This window comes from Podarcis liolepis, assembly GCF_965112155.1.
Source record: "Podarcis liolepis genome assembly, chromosome: 9".
In the NCBI taxonomy this organism is placed as follows: domain Eukaryota; kingdom Metazoa; phylum Chordata; class Lepidosauria; order Squamata; family Lacertidae; genus Podarcis; species Podarcis liolepis.
Window position 1 is genome coordinate 26,732,825 of NC_139564.1, and position 24,650 is coordinate 26,757,474.

Sequence of the window (24,650 nt, forward strand, 5' to 3'; positions counted from 1 at the left end):
ATCACAAGGTTTAGTAGTTTTCAGAGGCTCTCAAAGCTTCAACTCTTAAATCCACAGATAATGGGATGCGATGGGTAATCACAGTTGTAGCAGCATCTGCACCAGATCTAATGCACTTCCCTTTTTTCAAGGTGTGATGAATGTTGTTAGGTACTAGAGACTCATATAATTTGCTTACAGTCTTGAAAAGAACAATATGTCTACAATCATTCCCTTTGCCCATGTGGATTGGCTCCAACAATGTTGTGTTGTAATTGTTGTAACCAGCCCTAGGATCTTAGGGTGAAAGGCAGATAATAAATTGTATTAACAACAACAATAGTTCCACAATGGGATGAATGCTTCCTTTTCTATTCAGGGCTTAAAGGTAAAGGGTAAAGGGACCCCTGACCATTAGGTCCAGTTGTGGACAACTCTGGGGTTGTGGCGATCATCTTGCTTTATTGGCCGAGGGAGCCGGCGTACATGTGCCCAGCATGACTAAGTTGCTTCTGGCGAACCAGAGCAGCGCACGGAAACGCCGTTTACCTTCCCGCCGGAGCGATACCTATCTACTTGCACTTTGACGTGCTTTCAAACTGCTAGGTGGGCAGGAGCTGGGACCAAGCAATGAGAGCTCACCCCGTCACGGGGATTCAAACCACTGACCTTCTGTTTGGCAAGCCCTAGGCTCTGTGGTTTAACCCACAGCACCACCTGCATCAGGGCTTAGGCCAGTGTAACTGTGCTTTAACCATAGGGGAGGTTGCATTCCTGCTGTGACCAATAGCTTTTTTTTGTTTTTTACCACTTTATGGCAGAGTGAAGGTATGAACCATTTCTCTCAATTTGTCTTGATATCTTCTTATTGACTATGTTGCATTGTTATCAGGGGCTATAAACAGGTGGGGAGAGACCCTGAAAATAGTCACTTGGGAATTTTATGTGCATGATGTAGTTGGATCTCATGGAGATTCTGGCTGGGGAAATAAAGTTTAAACACAGAAATCTTGATAACAATCAGATGGACCCATGTCTGTTGCTTTCAGATTCACCCACCCACCCACACCCCATGATTGCTAATCATGTTGCTAATGTTGCATGTAGCTGAACAGATAGATTCTTCATTTGTTTACAATTTCACAATCCTATTTAGCTGGTTTTCCAGCTCCGTATGCCTCATGGCACTGATGTGTTGGACATTTGATCTGAAGAAAATATTATTTCTCTTCAGCTTATCTTTTATACAAACTTATTTCATTTTCTCTTTTGCCTGATTATGGCTTTTTGCAAAGTGACACCACTTTCAAATATGAACAGCATAAAGGACAATTCATACAGAGATTTAAAATTAACTGTCATGAGTGCAAAGTCAGTGCTTTATCAATAGATGCTTTCTATCTAGCTTTCTGTAGATTCAGCCTATCTTTGTTATTCACAAACTTGTATAAACTGGATTAACTAAAATTAGGATGTACATGGAAAATGAGTTAATTATACAGTTATCAAGAGATAAGAAAAGCAGTAAGCAATTATCATACTTCGCTTTTGTTTCCAGTGGATTCACTCCCGGGTTAACAAGAAATATGCATTTTGTTGGAGGCAATGTAAATTAACTAATGCCACCACTGCAATTAGGGAAAGACATGCTAAACAGTATGTTTTGTAGTCATTATGGTACGCTTCTGACAGCATTATGAGGAAAAAAACCGTGGCGGAAGCATTTCCCCCCTTAGCATCTGAGAAATATAGTGATCCCTCAGTAATATATTCCCTGGAGTGGCATTTTGCTGTAGTCTGCTAATGGCATCTCAATGTGGAAAACAAAAGAACAGCCCGGATTCTACATTTACTGGGCATTTGTAATCAATGACAAAATTCTCCTTGTCTTGGGGCCAATGTGGACATCACAGCCAACTTTCCAATGCAAATAACTGCTCACTAATGGAGCAGCCGACTTAGGGCAGGGTTGAAGAGGATGGTGCAGGGATGGCTAGTGTGGAGAGTTCAGAAATGGCAGAATCCCATCTGAGGAGGGCTGTCACATTGTCTCTTGTCTCTTCTTCAGGTTAAACACACCCAGGTCCTTCAAATGGACTTCTTCATAGGACTTGGTCTCTAGGTCCTTCTCACCAGCTTTATCACCCTTTTCTGCACACATTCCAAGCTGTCGCTATACTTTTAAAATTATGGTTCCCAGGACTAAACATACTCCAGATAAAGTCTGACAGCAAAATAGAGTGGCACCATTAATTTATAAGCTGGACATTATACTTTTGTTGATACGATCTTCAACTCTCAGCCCAACCTGCTTCACAAGATTGTTGTGACAATAAGATGGGGAGGGGGGAAGGAGGACCCATGCACATCATCTTAAACTTCTGGAGTAGTAGTGGGATATAAGTAATGAATAAATACATGATGGGAAAGGGAGTGCAGGGTTTGTTGACATCCAGGCAAGCCACCGTAAGGTGGGCCTGAAGTTCAGAAAGGCTTCTATGACTCTTAGTTGCTTCTTTTAATCTTGCCTTCACATTTGTCTCCATATGTGCACACTAATTTATATTTATGGGCATAGCTAGGCATTATGTAAGAATATCCCAGGTAGATCAGAACAAGACTCCAGCAACAGCCAGATGTTTACAAATAGCCTTTATGTAACAAGCCTCTCACCTGACCTCACTATCTAGAATAGACGTGTCCTGCTTCTAAAAATGGGGGTTTCAGTTATCATGACTTATAGACCTATCCTGCACGGATTCATGTAATCCCACAAGTTAATTCCTGCAATCTATAAAGATGCATGTACTTACTTGTGGATAATGGAGGAAATGTAGGTGAGTACAGTTCTGGGACTTGAACCTATGCAGTCAGAAGAAAGCACTACTTAGTCCCAGGAAACTATGCATAGTATTGCCAACATGTTATGCACTATGACTTTTTTATATGTGTGTGTACAGTGGTACCTCTAGTTATGAACTTAATTCATTCCGGAGGTCCATTCTTAACCTGAAACTGTTCTTAACAAGAGGTGTGCTTTCGCTGATGGGGCCTCTTGCTGCCGATGCGCGGCTGGCACACAATTCTGTTCTCATCCTGCAGCAAAGTTCTCAACTCAAGGTAACTCTTCCAGGTTTTTGGAGTTTGTAACCTGAAGCATTTGTAACCTGAGGCGTTTGTAACTTGAGGTACCACTGTATGTTATACCACCCACCCACCCACCCACCCACACACCTAGAACTGTTTGCATTTCTGGACATTCCTAGTGGACATGGTTATGGGGCAATCATAATGAGCTCCTGTACTTCCAAGTTTATCACTACATCACTGGACTGGCAGTGCCATGTAACTCAGAAATGAATATTTCTGCTGTAAGTGTTTTTCAGGCATGGAGCTGAAGGGAAAGCCTTGAAAGCCTGCTGAGACCTAGAGATCTGCATTCACACCCTCCTCTTCCGCTTTCTAGAATAACTGCAAGATAAGGAGCCATTTGCTTTTCCATTTTCGCCCCTGCAGCTTCTGCCAATGTGCCACTTCTTTAACTGTGGGTTCACAGTGTTTAAAAACATGTCCATTAGTTTGCTAAAATATTTATAAAGCTTTTAGTACATCCATAAGGTGAAGATGGATGGAACTTAGGAGGAAGTGTCCCTCATGACCCATCCATAGCTGTGTTAGCGCTGTATCCACTTTATTTCACAGAAGGTCATTCAGGCTGTTTTTGTCTCACTCCGAGTCTCCTATCAGCAAAATGTGGTGAGCTCACTGTATATTTTCTGCATCGGCTGAGTGAGGCACAGGCAGCTGGTGCAAAATCACTGGATGCAATTGGAGAAGAATGCTGGACTATGCAATCAACTTTAGATTTTTTTGGTGGCCTTCAGCAACATTTGATGCCGCTCCCCCACAGCCCTCACCTTGCCAAAGCAGGTAAGCAAGGTGCTGGCCTTTGGGAAGGAGGCAGGAGGGCTCTGACTGGGTCTTAGAGCCCTCCCACCTCCTTCCTAAATCCTAGTTAGGGCTTTCCCAGCTTTGGGAAGGAGGTGGGAGGTCTGGTGGTGGGGGGACAAATTCTGGCCTCACTCCCCCCTCCTACCTAACAAGACAGTGAGCGGCCCATGGGTTCCATGTCAACGTACTATTGTGGCCCATTTGGTATGAAAAGTTGGATTACCCTGCCTTAGAAACCAGTGAGTTATTTGATGTTTATAGGACTGCACTTGAAGCTCACCTGTACATTTAATCTGCTATTTAGCACCGTTAAGTTGCTAGTTGTCATTTAGAAAAAAATAAACTGAGGAAATACCATTTGCCATTTGGGTTGCTTTTTCAAAAAAACCCTTTAGCTGACATAATGCAACAAAAATTGCGTCCTACATCTGGCTATTTACTAGCTTCCCGGAGTCTCATTCATAATATTTGGTTAGTGACTTATTAACAAATAGGAACTGTTTTGACTTAAGACAGATGAGCTTGTAAAGACCAATCTTCCCGAATAAAAAGCCTGGACAGTGACTTCATTAAGGCATCTTTAAGAGGGCAGCTGTTCAAACAAAGAACAGAAGGCTCTTGCTGTATTTCAACCAGCAATCGCTTGACAAACCATTTTTCTTTCCCTTCCAGCACAGACCTGATTCATTAAAAAGGCAATACATGCTAAACGCAGTGCTATTAATTCTAGGTGAAATGCATTCAGACAGCACTTGGCCGCATTCTGAGGGCTCTCTCAGCCATTATGCTGATCCTAAAGCAGTGCTCATTTAGCAGGAAACGTCACATGGCAAGATCTAATGAGCAGTTGATTCCAAAACTTAATTTCTGAAATAAGTGGTGCAGTGACTTGAGGCTATAGCATAGCTTACTGAGTTAGAGACTACCAGGATAGGCCCTGGAATCTATTTTGAACTCTGCTTCTTCCAGCTCAACAATGTTATTGGGATGAAGAAAGTATTTGTTTTTGGGTGGGTGGGGGGTACTGGAAAGCTTAACATGTGAGCACCCTCTGCTCAAATTAAGTTATTTTTAAGAAACCCTGCAAGTTTTAGGCTGCTACCCTAACCTCACTACTAGTGAGTAAGCACTATTTAATTCAGTAGGACTTACTTCTGAGTAGATATGCTATAGATTGCAGGGATAATTTCTCTTTTCTCCTAGAGGCTGGGGCAGGGTTTACCTTTGAGAAGCTCTGAACACCAAGAAGTGCTCTACAATTGTCAAGTATCAAATTTGAATGTGACCAGGATATAGAATTTAAGTTTGCAATCTGATGGTGTCTCATCTTAAGGCTTGGTTACATCTCATGTCACACTTAAAATGTGACCAAGAATAAGAATCCAAGCTGGAACAACATTGAGGAAGTGTAAGACGACATGGATAGTGTGGACTTATATTCTAAGTTCTGTCTTACTGTCACATGTTCCTTGAGAACTGAATCTAAGTTTTGGGCTATGTCCACAGGGTCACCTTGGTATTCAATAGCTCCTACTGAGAAACAAGAACATGAAAAGGCCATTTCATTTACGGATCAGGATCATGTGCTTCAATTGGCTATGGAGTTGCACTCTGAAATATGTTTTCTTTATTTCATCCAAACATGTTAAACTCACTGTCTGACCCACTATCTCTACTGTTTTCCTGATAGTTTTTGCCTTCGTTTTTGGAAGTCTGAGAACAAAAATGATACCTGCAATTTCAATTTTATTTCCGAGAGATAGCTATACTACTTGCTCTTTTTCTTCTTTGAGCACATCATTTGTTCCTTTCCTGCACCTGTTACATAAACTGTAACCAATAGGCCCTTTTCATGCTGTAATGTTTTGTGTCATTTCCTTTATCTGCTTTTGTCCTCTACTCTTTGATGCATCAAGCATGGAGATACATGAAAGCAATGAGTTATCTGGGGGTATGAATGCCAGATGTCACTCAGGGGGGAAACATACTTCTGTCAAATTGGTTATAGTTCATTCTCCTGAAGGAGACATTTTTCTTTCTCTCTTTCTAACTTCTGTCCTCTGAACGCCACCCACCACATCCCCAGTTCCCTCTCAGCTAGTGGTTTCATGATTATTAAAGGGTTAGCGTTGGTATTTCCTGTTGCAAACTCCACTGATGAAAGCATTGGGGACAGTGCAGAGACAGTCCAGCTTGTTTAGGTGCATTAGAAAAAAGGGAATGTTTGCCTCAAAGAAAGAAGTGAGATGAAAGTTGAAGAATAAGATATAACAAAGTAACCATGATCTGGTTTGAATATAGAGGGGGGAACGATAGATAGGACTCACAATTGGTTTCATAGGAAATTACGAAGCATTTAATCAGTGCTTTTTTTCTGGGGGAACGCAGGGGGACACATACCCATAAACATTTTGTGAATCTTTGTACTTTTGTCTATTTACTGTATTTATTTCCCCCAATTTGAACTGTAAAATTGTGATTTTCTTGAGTCGAAATGAGAGTACCCCTAAACATTTTCTTTAGAAAATAAGCACTGTATTTAATAATATGGCCAGTTATGACATCATAGAATCTCAACAAACATGGCAGTGCCTTTGCTACCCATTCCATCTCCTTCTGCGGTAGTTCAGTAAAGTTGAGTAGCAGAATCATATAAGTAATTACTTTTAGGATTTCAGCCTTAATTTTCAGATTTTGAGAAATCAGCAATCATGCACTAAATGTTTAACAGAGTTGTAGCTACCTAACATCTCTCTTGCTTTCTCTGGAAATAACCTAGGAGCTTCCAGCAATCAAAGAAAAGACAGATATGCCTCCTTCCCGTGGGGGGGGGGGGCACAGCTCAGGGGTAGAGTATCTGACGAAAAAATGTCCCAGGTACAGTCCTTGGGCTCTCCAGATAGAACTGGGAGAGAATACTTCCTGGAACCCTGTGGAGCTGCTGCCAGTCCGTGTAGACAATACTGGGTCAGCTAGACCAGTGGTCTGACTCAGGGCATGTACACAATGAGTAGTAAAGTACATTCAGTGCTAGATGCAGGCATCTTCCCGGGATGCTGTACACGCAATGTCATCCCCAAGTCGTCCCTGTCCCACCTGTGTGTACAGACAACACAGTCGCTGCTGTGTTAGATGGAGTTACAGCATAAAGGCGTATACAACTGCAAACCGCTATGTAGAAAAGTACACAGTGAAAAAATGACCCCTGCACATTTTGAAGGCTACATGTGCACACAGCCTCAGTATAAGGCAACTTCCTGTGTTCCAACCCTGCCAAGACAGAGAAATCTGAAGAACTTTCTAAAATAGATACAGTATATATTTTTAAAGTCCTTATCATTAAGTTCACAGAATCATAGAGTAGAAAGGGATTTCGAAGATCACTTAGTTCAACTCCCAGTCAATGCAGGAAATCTACTACTACATCATCCCTGATAGGTGGCCACTAACTTCATACATTAATCACAACTTTTGCCTCTTTAGAGTGTCCATAGATTTGTTGTTAGGATAGTATGTTCAGGGGCAATGGAGTATGGCCCTCCAAGTTCCTGCCATTCCTTTGTTGCCATGTATACATTGTTCGGGACGTGGGTGGCGCTGTGGTCTAAACCATAGAGCCTAGGGCTTGCCAATCAGAAGGTCGGTGGTTCAAATCCCCGTGATGGGGTGAACTCCCATTGCTTGGTCCCTGCTCCTGCCAACTTAGCAGTTTGAAAGCACATCAAAGTGAAAGTAGATACCTTCCCAGTAGGAAGGTAAATGGCGTTTCCGTGTGCTGCTCTGGTACGCCAGAAGCAGCTTAGTCATGCTGGCCAAATGACCCGGAGGCTGTATGCCGGCTCCCTCAGCCAATAAAGTGAGATGAGTGCCGCAACCCCAGAATCGTCCGCAACTGGACCTAATGATCAGGGGTCCCTTTGCCTTTATACATTGTACAGGCCAGCCTCTACAGAGTTCTTAGGTAGCTCAGCCTTGTTTGATAGGCTCTCGCCTTTACTAGCCGCATTCAGCTAATTCATCCATTGGACCTGTTTCTGTAGCTTAGGTTCAAATCAGTTCTCCTTCTTGGTATGTGACTGATGAAAGTGTTGGCTTTATACATACAGGTGAGTTCTCAGGCTGAGGCTGTAACTTTCCTTGAGAACTGATAAAACACATGCTGGTGTTTTTCAGGTTTGTAAATATAATGCAATTATTTGCTGTCTCGAATGAAAAACATAAATTCAATTTTACAGAGAAATTAATAACAAGCAAAGTTCCTAGAGCGCATGCATTACTTTTGTAGCTGAATTACCAGCTTTTGGTGCAGCAGGCTCTGTGGGAGAGCAAGAAATATTGCTCTGGCTGCAGTTCTGATCCAAGCAATGGCATTTTAATTTCCCATGTAGGTTTGTCAATACATCTCAGACTTGTAAATTCCACTGTTCTAGCCCTGGGTAGAAATTCAGTAGATCAGTCTTGTTGTGAGGGGCTTATACTTATATAACATGCCTTATTACCGAGACCTATGAGGAGTTAACAATACTTTAAAAAATACAGCACATGCACAGAATGTAGAAGATGATATCAATCATATAAACATACGGAAATATGAGAATCGGAGGGCATAGCAGAACTTATATCTACTCTGGGAAATAGGCTAAAACTGCAATATTATTCCTCTGTAATATTGCAACACTTGCTCATAGAACCACACATTACTAAAGGCTTGCAAGTTATCGAAGCTGCACAGGAGTTCAGCATCTTAAACTTTTCAGTAACTTTCTCAACACAAAAACAAGAAGTTACAGAATCTTATTAAGAATGAAGAGCATGGAACAACGCCCTCTATCGATCAGATATACTGCTTATACAATCATTACAATGCTTTATGCCGTTGGCATGGCCTTAATGAAACAGAATATAATTTTATAATTGTATCCATTTCATTCACTCCTGATTTTTCTTTTGAATTTATTATCAAAAGATCCTCGTGTTGAACTTAAATTATTTTGTTGCTAATGTTTGTTGTTCATTTCATGTGATTATTCCACATGAGCACCCACCTTTCTCTTTGGTTCATTGGTTTTACATGTTGGTTATTGTTATTAGTGGCATAGCGTCAGTTGCTGCTACACGGGGTGGGTGTGTGTGATGGACAGGGGATACCAGCCCAGCCCTTGCTGCTGATGCCAGCACCAATGGAGCAAAGTGGGGCTGTCCTGAGCTGCCTGCCCACCCATGCATGGGGAAGACCAGCCGATTGATGCAGCCCTTAGCTGGCGGGGAGGAGCACCAGGCCACGCTGCACTGGGGTTGCTTGTGTGGGGGTGCCTGGTTTGCACCAATGCAAAAACTGTGTGTCCAGGGCCACAGCCCCCTTGGTACCCCCATACTATTCCCCTGATTGTTATGAACAACTAAATGGGAAATGACTGGGCAGAGTGGGGGGTAATATTGCTATGATTCACATGAGACTTAAAAATGTAATCACAGCAAATGCTTTTTAACATGCACTGGCATTTTTTGGTTGCAAATATATATATTGAATATATCCAATTCAGGTTCTTGAAGCTGACTCTGAATTTTGCTCCCCCCCCCTTTGAAATGGCATCTCCGCAGGGTGCCAGTTACACTTTCCCAATCAACACTGATGCTTTCATTCGTTCAGAATCTATCATGTGTCGGAGCCAGCCGTTACAAATGGTGCTTTTTAGCATAAAATAAAGACACAGAGGCCAGCAATATTTCCATGGACGGAGGGCAGCTCAATTCAGACTTCTCCTCTCCTCCAGTCCTTTTATTACTCTTTGTTCTTTTCCAGCCGCATGGCTGCATTCCAATATCTCACGTTACCTCACCCGGTCATGGCTCTAACCCACCCGCAAACAATATAGGGTTACACTGCCCAGGGGGGGGGGGACATAACTCCATATAAGGTCATGCATTCCAATACATTGTAAAGCTCAGAGTGCTGGTCAGCCGAGGTCAGGGGGCACCCTGCAATATTACAAGCCTCTGCCGTGGCTATCTGACTCCCACAATCATGGTCATATCATGGTCATGTAACATCAAGCATTTCTTCCAAGACTTCAAGCCGGTGTGGTATTGACACTGACTATAACTGTACAAGCTTAATCTGGAAGCACAATCACGTGGTGGTATTATGTTGGTATGAAAAATTCACCAGTGAGCATGCTAAAAGTTGCTTCAAATGTAAAACAAATGACAGATCCCCACATTTTGAGGGGTCTATTTCCAATGAGGGCGAAATAGAACAGAACAGAAAAAGATGGAAACTGCTAGCCCAGTGGAGCCACATATGAACTCTGGTTTACATCCATTTGCCATACATACCAAAACTGTATACCCACCCTCTGAATCAGCTGAAATGGATCCCTACTCTTGCCTCCTATGAAATAGCATCCAACACACCCCAGATTTTAACTGTTGATTAAATTTGCTATACAGTGGTACCTCGGGTTACATATGCTTCAGGTTACATACACTTCAGGTTACAGACTCCATAACCCAGAAATATTACCTCAGGTTAAGAACTTTGCTTCAGGATAAGAACAGAAATTGTGCTCCGGCGGTGCAGCGGCAGCAGGAGGCCCCATTAGCTAAAGTGGTGCTTCAGGTTAAGAACAGTTTCAGGTTAAGAACAGACCTCCAGAACGAATTAAGTACTTAACCCGAGGTACCACTGTAAAGAGAATGAAGTAATTTCCCCAAAGACTGAAGGACGGGGTTGTTGTTTTTTTCTGTTCCTTTTAAAAGTCATCATTGAAATCTTGCATTCTGCTTCTACTTTGCTGGCAACAAACTGATCTTTCCTTCCTTTGAAGGAGTCCAAACATGACATCTATATGTCAAGCAATATTAAATCTCAAACCCCAAAGGAACGGATGATAAATAAGTGCCTGCACATGTTGGGAAGCTGTGCAATATCTTTACGCTTATGATTTTTTGCATAAGAACAAGAGAGCATGCCAATCAAGAACTTACATCAACAACAGAACTGTGCGTGGCTCTGGGAATTCACCAAACATGAAGAAAGGAAATTAGTAATGGCAGTACCAAGGGAGAATTCTGTTTGCCATTTGGTGGTGCATGTATTGATCTGTTTACCAGAGAAAGGCTACTGCTTGGCTAATGGCATCCTTGTCCCCAAGAGGTGAAAATAGGAATGTGTTTGTAGCCCCCCAATTCTCATGATAAAGATCACCCCCAAGACCATTACAGTGCCTTAGCTTGGGGGACGGGGTGCTAGCCAGGCTTTTTGCCCTGAGTGAAGCCTCCCAGCCTGTGTTTGTGTGTGTAAGCAAACGTGCTTGGAAGAGGGGGTGCCAATCTGGGTCTTTGACCTGGGCGAAATAAAATCTAGTTTCCTCCCTGACCTTTAGTTCATATTGCTGTACTCTGCCTCCCATCTGGTGTATTCATTTATGTTGCTGCAAAATTGGTCCTGCACAGATCCTTCTTCTTTTTGTTAAAGGTGCATTATAAAAGCTTTTTTTTTTAAAAAAAAGGGGTTATTGAGATGCTTTTAAATGCTGTGTATTGCATTTTATATCAATCACCTAGAAAAAATTCTTGAAAGGAGGTAAAGGTAAAGGGTCGTGACTGACTCTGGGGTTGCGGCGCTCATCTCGCTTTATTGGCTGAGGGAGCCAGAAGTACAGCTTCTGGGTCATGTGGCCAGCATGACTAAGCCGCTTCTTGCGAACCAGAGCAGCGCACGCAAACGCCGTTTACCTTCCTGCCAGACGTGCTTTCGAACTACTAGGTTGGCAGGAGCTGGGACTGAGCAATGAGACCTCACCCCGTCGCGGGTATTCAAACTGCCAATCTTCTGATCTGCAAGCCCTAGGCTCTGTGGTTTAACCCACAGCGCCACCTGCATCCCATGAAAGGAGGTATAGAAATGCATTAATTTTACTTATTGAATAAATAGTTAAAACAATTGCCAGAAAACAAGAACAGCCTACAGGATTAGGCCAATTGCCCATCTAATGGAGCATCCTGTTCTCAGAGTGGCTAATGAGATGCATACACAAAACTCACAAGCAGGACCCGTGCACATGAACACTTCCTCCACCCCACCCATGGTTTCCAGCTCCTGGTATTCAGAAGCAATGCTACATCCAAGCATGGCAATGTGTTATAGCAGTTAAAATATACTGCAGCAGCAGTATGCAAGATGACCAGTCATGCACAACATGGTGCCTTGGTGTTCATGTGCATGCATTTATATGCATTTGTTCCAAAGACCAGAAGCATTCATTACTCTCCTACCCAGAGATTTAGCATCTAGTGACCCTGGAGATCTGAACCTTGAAAAATGGCACTAGCAACTAACACTGATAACATTTCTCAAAAAGCATCTCTAAAAGAGCCAAAATAGGGATGTTGATTTCCAGGAAGAAGTCCCATAAAATGTGACCATTCCCGTAAACAGGGAATGTTGGAGTGTATACGAAGTTGCTGATAAAGGAAATAGCATACATAGCATGCAACCTCAATACACAACAGTTTATATTGCAAATTTGCTCTTCCGGCCAACAAGTTGTGTTGTGCTGTGATATATGTTCTGTTTCATATTAGACAGGGCTTCTGTATATTTAAGAGCTCTGAGGAAAGAAGGAAACAGAAAGTGCAGCTGCTCTCATCACACTATTGAAGACTTTGGGCTACATGTCCTCCTTCAGAACTCTCAAGGCACAGATGGCTTGTTGACTAAGTCTACCCCATGAAGCAATTTTATCTGTCCCTCCTCAGTCTTATCAGTTTTTAAAATCCAGATTTTATCACCATTTCACCCCATAGCAAAAGAAGAACATTTTGAAAAGCTTTGAGAGAGATATTACATACCGTATTTTTCGCTGTATAAGACGCACTTTCCCCCTCCTAAAAAGTAAGGGGAAATGTGTGTGCGGCTTATGGAGCGAATGCAGGCAGGAGGCTCTTCACAGTGCTCCCTTTAAAGAGTCATGTGTGTGGCTCTTGCTGCCCTTCCCCTCCTCAGGGAAAAGCCCCCAAGAGCCGCACACACGCTCCACGCGCTCTTTAAAGGGAGCGTGGCTCTTGGGGGAGCCTTAGCCGGGTGCAGCCTCTCCTGGGCAGGGGATCCCTCTTGCTGTCCTGGCTTCTGGGATTCAGACTATTTTTTTTCTTGTTTTCCTCTTCCAAAAACTAGGTGCGTCTTATGGTCTGGTACATCTTATGGAGCGAAAAATACGGTACATACAAGTCTGACGCAAGCATTTCTCCCCTTTCTGGGCTAAATGCAACGAGGAAGCACAATGCCTGGACTTGCCCCAGATATGATTTCACACTGCTGGTCCACCCTCAGACATTGACATAATCAGCAGAAAGTCTACAAAGTGCAGCATATGTACATAAACCTGGTAGCCTTGCACAATCATACTGTTGCAAGGCTACAGTATCAGGGGTGGGGCCGGGGGTACAAAACCATTGGGGTGGGATCGTGCTCCCCCTCCATGTGTTTACCTTAAATGGGATTTAGACGGGGGTGGGGGGTTGTAGCCACACCTATTAATTCATAGCTACACCCATAAATATGTTTCTTCTGCAAATCTATATACAAAACATCAGGACTTGTATAAACAAAGTGTAAGATTTTCTAACTAATGTTTTAAAAAAGAAACATACTAGAGAAGAAGCAAGATGCAGGTTGGTAGAAAGTGGAAATTTAAAAAAAGACAAGTCATTCTTTTTCATAACTTTGTTGCTGTCAGGTTGCAGCTCTTGCAGTTTTATGAAAAGCTGCCTGTTTTATGTTATGTAGAGTCTATGAATGATGATTAATTTAGCCATTTGGTGCCCAGCTTCAAGCAAACAACTGAGTTAATTTGAGCCTTCTCTGTTGGTTCGGGAAATAATTCCTTTTCAGTGTTTTCTAGGATAGTGCATACTTCAGCCACCCATCTTCCAATTAAAGCTGAATGCTGAAAACATTCAGTGGCAATTTTGCTCTTGTCCATTATGGCTCCATTTTTGTTAATCAGAATTTTTTTTTAGTCAGCTTTCTTCTTTCCATATACAGCCTTTTAGTTTTTCCTTCTGACAGTTTAATAAATGATCTTATGGAGACTGCTGGAGGTAACAGATTTTTTTTCACTTCCTTTGCAACCCTGTAGCTGACACACAGCTATTTATTACTATTTCTGTCATCTCCTAAGTTACTTGGGACTAATTCTGATGAAGTGCCCTCAACTAGGGCACAGGACTAGTTTTCCTCAGAGGCAAATGTTATGAAAAGGAATTTGCAAAGATGATAAGGTAGATGAAGCTGCAACTGTCGTTGAAAACCCCCAGTGTCATAATAGCAGCATGTCTCAAGGATGTTTAAGCCTCCTCCTTTCTATGCCTTATTATTTTTGAAATTTTCAGCCACTTAACACTCCATATATAATCATTAATTCCCTCCTGCCATTGCTTGAGGATACGATTGGCACCTTGGATGGGTAAATTAAAGTAGCAGTCATCGCGGCTTTTAAAAGGGTGAATGCACATGACCTTCTGGAGAAAAATTAAGCTCCCGCCCCCAAAAGTAGTCCCTCAGAATTCTGTAAAATGTTTCCAATCTTCCCCTCAGAAGACAGGTTCAACCTCAGACAAGGAAATCTGTCCTCATAAGGCCCTTCTGAATGGCTGCAGAAACTCCTATGACCCTTTTTGAGTTGTGAGTTTAGTTTCTGTTTCTCCTTCCTTCCTTGCTTCTGTTGTACTATGTAATGACCGAACATCTTCACTTAAGGAAATTGTTTAATCCTTATTGTCTTCCTTGAAAGAAGACAATGAATTGGCTCTGCAACACGGGCTTCAGTTCCATACCCTAGGGATAGGGATGTCCTATTCCATAATAATAATTTTACTATTTATACCCCAATCATCTGACTGGATTGCACCAACTACTCTGCAGGGCTTCCAACATATATAAAAACATAAAACATTACAAAAACTTCCCTATATTGGGATGCCTTCAGATAACTCCATACTCTCCAACGAAAACAGGGACAACCTACCATACCCTCCAATATCTATCTGATGAAAATAGGGACATCCTAAGGGAAAGCAGGACATTCCAGAATCAAATCAGAAACCAGGATGACATCTGTAAATCTGAGACTGCCCCTGGAAAACAGGGACACTTGGAGGGTCTGCAGTTCTCTCCTGATTGTACTTCCCACCAGGCTTTGAGCATATGCCACCACTTTATGTGCAATTTTTATTCTAAAGTGCATTTCAAAATCTTTTGTTTTATTAAAAAAAAGTGCCCGAGGTTATGTTTCTGCATCCTTTCCACAGCTAGGCTCAGAGAAACAAAGCAAATTAAACAGAAACATTTTTATTAATGCCCAGTCTTCCAGAGTGGGAAGAGAACATATCTCTTGTGGAAATCATTTATTAACCCTTCCCATTTTAAATATTCTGCAGTTATATTCTCTTCTATACGAATGATGAGAAGGAACTAGGAAACAGGCCAATCTAGGTACAGTACATGTGGGAATTGCATAATCTAGATGTGACGATTCTAAATGAACAATAACCTATTAGTTACTGGGAGGTTTTTATAATGTAAATGTCTTAAAGTGGCCCTGAAAATTAAAAAATGTCCCACAGCAACTACAAAGACTTAGCCTGTATTAGCTTTGAGATATCACACTTCTCCCAGCATTATTATAATAAGCTCTTTGTATTGATTTTGTTCTAACCTTTCTGTATTATGTGGCTTCTAGTCAGTCACTCTTACTTTTGCCCCCTATCCTTAAACAATTTGTGCAAAAGCAAAACAGCAATTCTGGCAGATAATACACCAGTTTCGTTTTTGTTTTAAAGATGTTTGGGCCAAAAATCAAAGCAATGAAACAATTTCGCAATGGAGTATGGAAAATAAATTGGTTTGGCTGAAGTCAATGACAAAGTTCCATTAAACTTAAATAAGCCAAGTTGCTCCCCAGTGTGTGCTGAAAATTAAGTCACACTTCAGAAGATTTTTAATTGGTTCTAAGTCTTAATATCCATGGTGGCTTGACCTAGAAACTCTCAATTTTAAAAAAAATATTATTTAATAAGTTTTACAGAATTGGCTTTGTTGAGGTGGAGACCCATTTAGTTTGCAAGAGATGGAGCAATGAAAAACAGGTGATCTTATAATGACCAGGCAAATATCTGGCAATAATAATAATATGGCAAATATCTCATACTGCCAAGCTGATTCATACAGCAGAGCAACACTGGATGAAGCTGCTGAAGACCTACTCAGACCTGGCATTCTCTTACTCTCATTCTATGCTGAACAATTTGCTGTGCTATATATATACAGAGCTCCAAAATTCTGAAGTACTTAGTAAATATGTGCAAGACTTTTATTTTTCATAGCTGTTCTTGCATGTCTGGCAATTGCCTTCACATGTTCAGCAGTCTTTGTACCAAAAGCTGATATATGATTTTTATAACATTTCCATTATGGTAAGGGACCATATTGAGACTGCCTTACACTTGGATCATTAATTCAGCTAGCCTCAGACTAGCAATCATACACAAATTATGTGTATGTGTATTATTTTTCAAAAAATAATAACATAAATTAGACCACTTTTCCTAAACACTCAAAGAGGGTTGGGTCATACTGTAAAATAAATCCAATGTACATTTTATAGAGAATATGTCCTGTTGAACACAGCAGGGGTGTATTCTGACGGGGTAAGTATTGTGTTACTTTTCCTGATTTTAATGCTAGGGCTTCTGTTTTGTTTCCTAATGCTCCTTTCACACTGCAGTAGCTGTTGCATTATGGAATGGTTGCTTTTTGACTGATATACCGGCATGCCATGCCAAATTTGATTCACAGGAATGAATGTGGGGAAACACAACAGTGAACAGCATTGGACAACACTGCTATTCCCCCACCCTTTCCATACAGGATTCACCCTTGAAAATGGCAGGAAAGAACTACATGTTGGTATACCATCCCAACTTTTGTCACTTTACTCTCACAATTTTTCTGGGTTAGTTTATTCTGGAAGCAATTAACATGGAAATGAGTTGCTACACTTCCATTGTATTCCCCAAGATTTCTGGAAGTGGCTTTTACCATGTGTGAAAGCTCAACTTAAATGTGGAAATTAACAGTGAGAGAAATATTGGGGAAGTAGAATAAACTGTTAAGTATAATTGCTTAATTGTACATTTAAATGGAAAATAACTATGTGTGTACTGCTAAATGCATAGGATGGAAACTTCCACTGTAGGAAGGAGTTGATAATTAACGTAGAATGTATCTCTGCTACTCCATCATGCGGTGTTTAACTTTAGATCACACGAGAAAGGTATTCAGTTGCAAATTTCCATTTTGTGTGACTTGGTCTCTGAAGCTGTTTTCAGCTCTGGGCAAAGTAATTTCACATTTTTAAAAGGCTGTACCAGTACTTGGACAGACACATGATATTATGCAAATATTTGTATGTAAAATTGTTGTTTAGAGCAGGCATCCCCAAACTTGGCCCTCCAGATGTTTGGGGACTACAACTCCCATCATCCCTAGCTAACAGGACCAGTGGTCAGGGATGATGGGAATTGTAGTCCCAAAACATCTGGAGGGCCGGGTTTGGGGATGCCTGGTTTAGAGTGTCTGTTTCCAGACCAGTCCTTTTAGTAAACTTTGGAACCATATTTCTGGACTGGACAATTTGTATTTCAATAAGAGTTTTATTCATCCTATTGCTTCCATATGTACAATATTAACAGAAGCATTATAAACTGCCATGTAAAAGCAGCCTAGGACGTCTGAGTAGGCATGCATAATATTGTACTGGAGGGGAGAGGCAGGAAGAGTATTGAAAATAGTTAAATGCTACATGAGTAAATTAGTAACTGCAGTTTTGCATATATCTTACATGGGTTTAGATTAAGTGTACACAAAATTTAAAATTAGCCACAGATTGATCATAATAACTGCAGGCTGCAAATATTGTGTATGTATGTGAAATGTGTGTTTGTGTGTGTGTGTGTTTCTAAAAAGGAATGGAGTCACTTTGCTTTTTGGCAGCTATATGGTATAAAATACTTCCTCTGATTAATTTTTCTGGTTTATTAAGAAGCTAGCCTTGATGGGCTTAAAGGATTATTTTAGACAAATAACCCTCCTGCCTTAGTTGCATAGGAGATAATATTTAGAGGTGTATTTATTAGCTTATCTTCTCTGTTAAACATTTATGAGCCAGTTCTTTATAGTCTGTGGAGCAAGGGAGTAAAGGAGATGAACTGGAAAACAGAGAGTGTGAGACCTTGTGGACACTGAGCACATGTGATATATAGCCCCATCTCAGGGGATGCTTTAAATATGCCAGAACACTTCTTTGCTTGACTGAATGAAGAGTACCGGTCAAGGAGTGCAGGGCAATTCATTTGGTGTACCGAATATATATATATATATATATATTTGTTTTCGTAGATTTTCACGGGTACAGGAATGCAGGTTTTGGTGTCCTCGGGTGTCTTCCCGTGTAAAAGTTGGGGTGTCTAGGCGACGTTTCGACGAGGTCTCACTCGTCATCTTCAGGCTGGTGCTTTCGGCTTCTTGTTACTGGAACAGAGCGGGATCTCAGTGTTTGAGTTCCTATAAATACTGTAGAGGGGTGTGGTGTATTGCCTCAAAAGTTCTGGGCAGAGGGGAAGTTCCCAGGCTAGTGTTCTTTTCTTCTTTTGTTCCTTAATTACTTGAGGGATATCTTGAGTGATTTCTTGAGTGATATTCTGAGTACCACTTAGGTGGGTCATTAGGTGTGGATTAGTTGCTAAAGCCTGCGTGTCTTGACCTCTTGAATTTGTGAAGAGTTTTTCTGGGAAGATGGCTGTACTGCACTTAGTTGTGCTTTGGCTTGGCTTCGTGTATAGGGGCGAGCTGTGGTTTTGTGCCCTGTGCCAGCCAGATCTGTGTAGGGATTGCAGGGGGGTGCAGCATCCGGAGTTGCCACTATGGTTTGGTTACTGGATGGTGTCTGTAATTTATCTGTGGAGAGGGTCTGGGTTTGGGTCTGGTGTGGTTGATTGGTGGTGGCGTTCTGTGTGCCTCTGGATCTGGTGTCGGTTTTTGTGGGGAGGGCTAATTTCCAGATGTCTGGCAGGCGGGACGTGTCGTCACGCTTGTTCATGTTGTGAGGGTGTTTCTCTATCTCGATGGCTTCCATGATTATTCTCTTGTGGTGATGTTCCATGTTAAAGAGCAATTTGGAATCTGCAAAATTAATTTCGTGTCCTGTTTCTTTCATGTGTTGGAAAAGAGAGGAAGATTTTTCTTCTTTTTTGACGGCATTCTTGTGTTCTGCGATACGTGCATTTATTCGTCTGTTTGTTTGTCCAATGTACGTGGCTGGGCAGACTTTGCAGGGTATTTCATAGACCCCTTGGTTTTCCAACTGGATTTTATCTTTGGGGTTTCTGAGGATATTGGCTATTTTTTGGTTGGTGCAAAAGGCTGTTTTGATATTGTGTTTATGGAGGATTTTGCTAATTTTATCTGTAGTGCCCTTGATATAAGGAAGGAGGGCCATGCCATTGTTTTCTTCCGTGTCTTGGTTTTTGGGGGGTGTTTCTTTTTGGATTAGCTTCTTAACCCTGTTTTGCTGGTATCCATTGGCGATTAACACATTTGAGAGATTCTGTAGCTCAGTTGTCAAGTGGTCTTTGTCAGCCAGGCGTTTGGTTCTGGAGATGAGGGTCTTGGCTACGGAGTTTATTTGTGCAGGGTGGTGGTGTGATTGAGCATGTAAGTAGCGGTTGGTGTGTGTTTTTTTCCGGTAGATAGTGTGTCCTAGGGAGCCATCAGGTTTTTTGTAGATTAGGACGTCAAGGAAGGAAGCTGGTTGTTGGCTTCTATTTCCATAGTGAATTGTATTTTGGGGTGTAGGCTGTTGAGATGTGTGAGGAAGCTATCTAGTTTTTCTTTCCCGTGTGGCCAAATTACAAAGGTGTCGTCAACATATCTGAGCCAAAGTTTGGGTTTGTGTTCTGACTTGTCTAAAGCATTGGTTTCAAAGTGTTCCATGTACAGATTTGCGATGACCGGTGAGAGGGGTGATCCCATAGGTGCTCCTTCTATCTGTTTGTATCTTTGTCCATTGTGGATGAAGTACGTGTTGGTTAGGCAGTGGTTGGTCAGGTCCAGGATGTATTCGGGGGGATTGTATTTGTTTTGAATGGCTGTCAAGGCTTCATTAATGGGCACTTGTGTGAAGAGAGATACAACATCGAAGCTCACAAGTAGGTCATCGGGATGTAGGTTTTGCTTCTTTATTGTTTCTATGAACTGGAAGGAGTTTGTAACGTGTGAAGAGATGGATTCTGCATAGGGCTGAAGTTGCTTAGCGAGAAATTTAGCGAGATTTTGTAGAGGTGAGCCTATGGAGCTGACTATTGGTCTGAGTGGTGTTCCTTCTTTGTGTATCTTGGGGAGGCCGTAGAGTTTGGGGCATCTGGATGATTTTTCTCTGGGGATGATTCTTAGCTGGATTTCTTCACTAATAGGAGAGGCTTTTATTTTGGATTTGGTGGTTTTTTCCAGATAGGTGGTGGGATCTGTTTTTATAGGTTGGTAGGTAGGGTCTTGGAGTAGATTTGATAGTTTTGCTTGGTAGTCCGATGTGTTCATCACAACAGTGGCATTACCTTTGTCTGCTGGGAGAATGATTATGTTGTTGTCTTTCCTCAGGTTGGTGAGTGCTTTCTGTTCTTCTTTGTGTAAATTGCTTCTGGGTGGTTTGCTGGAGCAGAGGATGTTGGTGACTTCAAGTCTGATTTTATTGGCTTCATCTGGGTTGATTTTGGTTAGGCTAGCTTCGACTCCGCATATGATGTTTTCCGTGGGGATGCGTCTCGGGGTAACTGCAAAGTTGAAACCTTTGGAGAGTACTTTGGTTTCAGTTGAGGTGAGGATCCTGTCTGATATGTTATGTACTGTTTGTTTCATGGGTTGTTGTGGAGGGTGGCTGGGCTTCTGGCGTCTCTCTAGTTTGTGGAGTTTGTTGGTGTGTGTGTCTGTCTTATGTGAGGTCTCAGTTTCAGCTCTCCAGACGGCTCTTTAACATGGAACATCACCACAAGAGAATAATCATGGAAGCCATCGAGATAGAGAAACACCCTCACAACATGAACAAGCGTGACGACACGTCCCGCCTGCCAGACATCTGGAAATTAGCCCTCCCCACAAAAACCGACACCAGATCCAGAGGCACACAGAACGCCACCACCAATCAACCACACCAGACCCAAACCCAGACCCTCTCCACAGATAAATTACAGACACCATCCAGTAACCAAACCATAGTGGCAACTCCGGATGCTGCACCCCCCTGCAATCCCTACACAGATCTGGCTGGCACAGGGCACAAAACCACAGCTCGCCCCTATACACGAAGCCAAGCCAAAGCACAACTAAGTGCAGTACAGCCATCTTCCCAGAAAAACTCTTCACAAATTCAAGAGGTCAAGACACGCAGGCTTTAGCAACTAATCCACACCTAATGACCCACCTAAGTGGTACTCAGAATATCACTCAAGAAATCACTCAAGATATCCCTCAAGTAATTAAGGAACAAAAGAAGAAAAGAACACTAGCCTGGGAACTTCCCCTCTGCCCAGAACTTTTGAGGCAATACACCACACCCCTCTACAGTATTTATAGGAACTCAAACACTGAGATCCCGCTCTGTTCCAGTAACAAGAAGCCGAAAGCACCAGCCTGAAGATGACGAGTGAGACCTCGTCGAAACGTCGCCTAGACACCCCAACTTTTACACGGGAAGACACCCGAGGACACCAAAACCTGCATATATATATATATATATATATATATATATATATATATATATATAAAAATTGTCCTTGTATAGTCTCTGTGGAACTAGTAGTCTGCAATTCTGTGTCAAGTGGCCCATGCATAATTCCTATTAAGACCAAGTGTTGTTCTTTTTCTTTCATCTTTGATGCACGAAACTTGGAATATTTGGGGCAAAAGTCTTGGCAACTTCCTTCTAATTTTTATAGAAATAGGCTTTTGTATTTCTTTGGAATGGTTTTGAATCAAACTCTGAATTTTGTTAGTTTTAATAGCTGGTAAAATTACAACACTTAAACACTAGGAAAAAAATCCTGAAGTAAATGTCTTAACTGTCAGCATGACTGAATTAAGTAGTTTGCCTGCTAACAGTTATTATGTCAAGTAAATATCTGGTGCATAAAAAGGATGATTTATAGGCTCTAGTTTAGTTGTCATCGAAATGGTTCTATTTTATTGTATTTGAATCTTTATTGTAATGAATTACCAACATAGAAAATCATTTTGGGGAATTGTTTTTAAAAGTTGAGCAATTTTTTTTTTGAGGGGGAGGGAAATGAGGAATCGACTTGCTCATAACTGCATAGAAGATGTCAAGCCTCACATCTCAATCCTAAATACATTGTTTTCAATATAGATGGCTTATATCCAGGACACATAATGCCAGCAGGGTCAATCAACAATTCAGCGCATAGTGAGACAGAATTAACTCCCCTTCCAAATAGAGGACTGGTACTTTCACAATTTTATGAATGGGCATGCATCAGCCTTCCTCAACCTGGTGCCCTCTAGATGTTTCAGACAGCTACATCCATCAACTCCTGCCAAACTGGGTGTGCTGGCTAAGATTGATGGGAATTTTATCTCTTTTATTAAAAACACACACACATAGAGGGCACCAGGTTGGGGAAGGCTACTCTACATGCATGCAGCTAGTAGAATAAGTTATATACGTATCTATCTATCATCTATCTATCTATCTATCTATCTATCTTTCTATCTATCTATCATCTATCTATATCTATCATCTAGCTATCATTTATATCTGTCTAGAATTACTTCATGATAAATGAAAAAGACAGACGTTGTAAATTGAATTCTATTACCAACAAATATTATTATCAAACATCATCATTAGTCCCATAATCCCGACTGGATATCTTTACAAAGTAAATGTTTAATCACAAAATGAATATTTTGACTTTTTAATGCAGTCTTCAAAGAGAATGTTAATTATATCAATCTGTTTCTTTTTGCTCCGCATTTCAAGGTCATGCAACTGTTGTATTGTCATACTGAGAATGGGCAAATAATAAAGGGTTGTTAAGTCTCCGAGACGGGCTAATCCTGAATGATACCAAAGTTAAATATTCAAAACAACATGGGAATAAATTCTTGTGTGGTTATTGTTACAAAAGTTGTATGTTCCAATGCATACTAAAGCAGTACTTTATTCCAACTGGGATGTTTCTGATGCCGTGAGTAGCCCTGAAATTGCACTGGGTGGTGAAAATTGATGTTCCTGCTCCGAAAGCTATGAGCCACAATAATGTTCAAGTTTGCAAGAGAACAGATAAGGGGGATATAAAGGAAGGGGAAAGAGATGCAAGTGATTTTACGCCTGAAACGAAAAATGGCAGGAAATTAAAATACTAAGGAGGACAGATGACAGAATACATGGGAAGTGGAATACACAGAAAACATTGGGATAATTAATACATGAAAATGGATATGATCATCACCTCTGATGTGTCTCTAAAGCTGCAGCAATTGACACTATCACATCTGTGCTCCAGTTGGGTAGTTTTAGGCTTCATCAGGACTTAATGGTCTCCTAGAGATCCAACTCTTTAGAAAATAAGGTGCAGCAGTTCACTAACTTCAAAATACAGAAAGCCAAACTTCCTACTTGTCAGGTCCCTCCTCCTGAGTAATATCTGGGACGTCAGCCCCCAAGTCCTGCTGCCTGATGGCACCCTTGATTGAATTGTTGCCAGAATATCTTCATGTACTGTTAAGACAAGGGGGAAAGAAACAGTCCTTTTTTTCAGAGGATACCCAAGGGTACTTAGTACCGGCACCTCTTTTTTGTTGTTAAAAAGTGTAGCACTTACTGTAACAAGTTGTAACATGATGAGTAAAGGTAAAGGGACCCCTGACCATTAGATCCAGTCATGACCGACTCTGGGGTTGCAGCGCTCATCTCGTTTTATTGGCCGGGGGAGCCGGCGTACAGCTTCCAGGTCATGTGGCCAGCATGACTAAGCCACTTCTGGTGAACCAGAGCAGCGCACGGAAACACCGTTGACCTTCCCGCCAGAGCGGTACCTATTTATCTACTCGTACTTTGACATGCTTTCAAACTGCTAGGTTGGCAGGAGCTGGGACCGAGCAACAGGAGCTCACCCCATCGTGGGGATTCGAACCACTGACCTTCTGATTGGCAAGTCCTAGGCTCTGTGGTTTAACCCACAGTGCCACCCGCATCCCTAACATGGTAAGTACTGGAATCTATTTTTCTAGGGGGGAAAAGCACTGGAAGGAAAGTGCCAAAATTGAAACTGAAATAGTTTCTAGGGTTGGTGAGGAAAGGGAAACAGAAATGTTGCTCACTAAGCAGCCCTGGGCAAAATGATATGTGTGTGTGGCCAAGTGGCCTTTGTTAAATAAGTTTGCTGAAATGTAACTTTGCTAAAGTTTGGAGAGAACTGATGAGACAGATGCCAATATGATGGACATTGCAAAATGTCTGTTCCAGTCATTTGTGTCACTATTTGGGGGCAGTGTGGCCAATTTTAAATCCCAGAATGTTGTCCTGTCTGGTTTGTTTGCACCTGTTATTGCCTTGGTTTTGTCTTCTGGAAGGGAGACACTACAT

General features: G+C 41.7%; 1 protein-coding gene across 2 annotated transcripts in view; it reads right to left on the bottom strand.

The window, feature by feature from the left end:
- Positions 1 to 24,650, bottom strand: part of LOC310686517 (bifunctional heparan sulfate N-deacetylase/N-sulfotransferase 4) — a 139,509-nt gene that overhangs the window by 19,362 nt on the left and 95,497 nt on the right. The gene's annotated exons all lie outside the window — the stretch shown is intronic.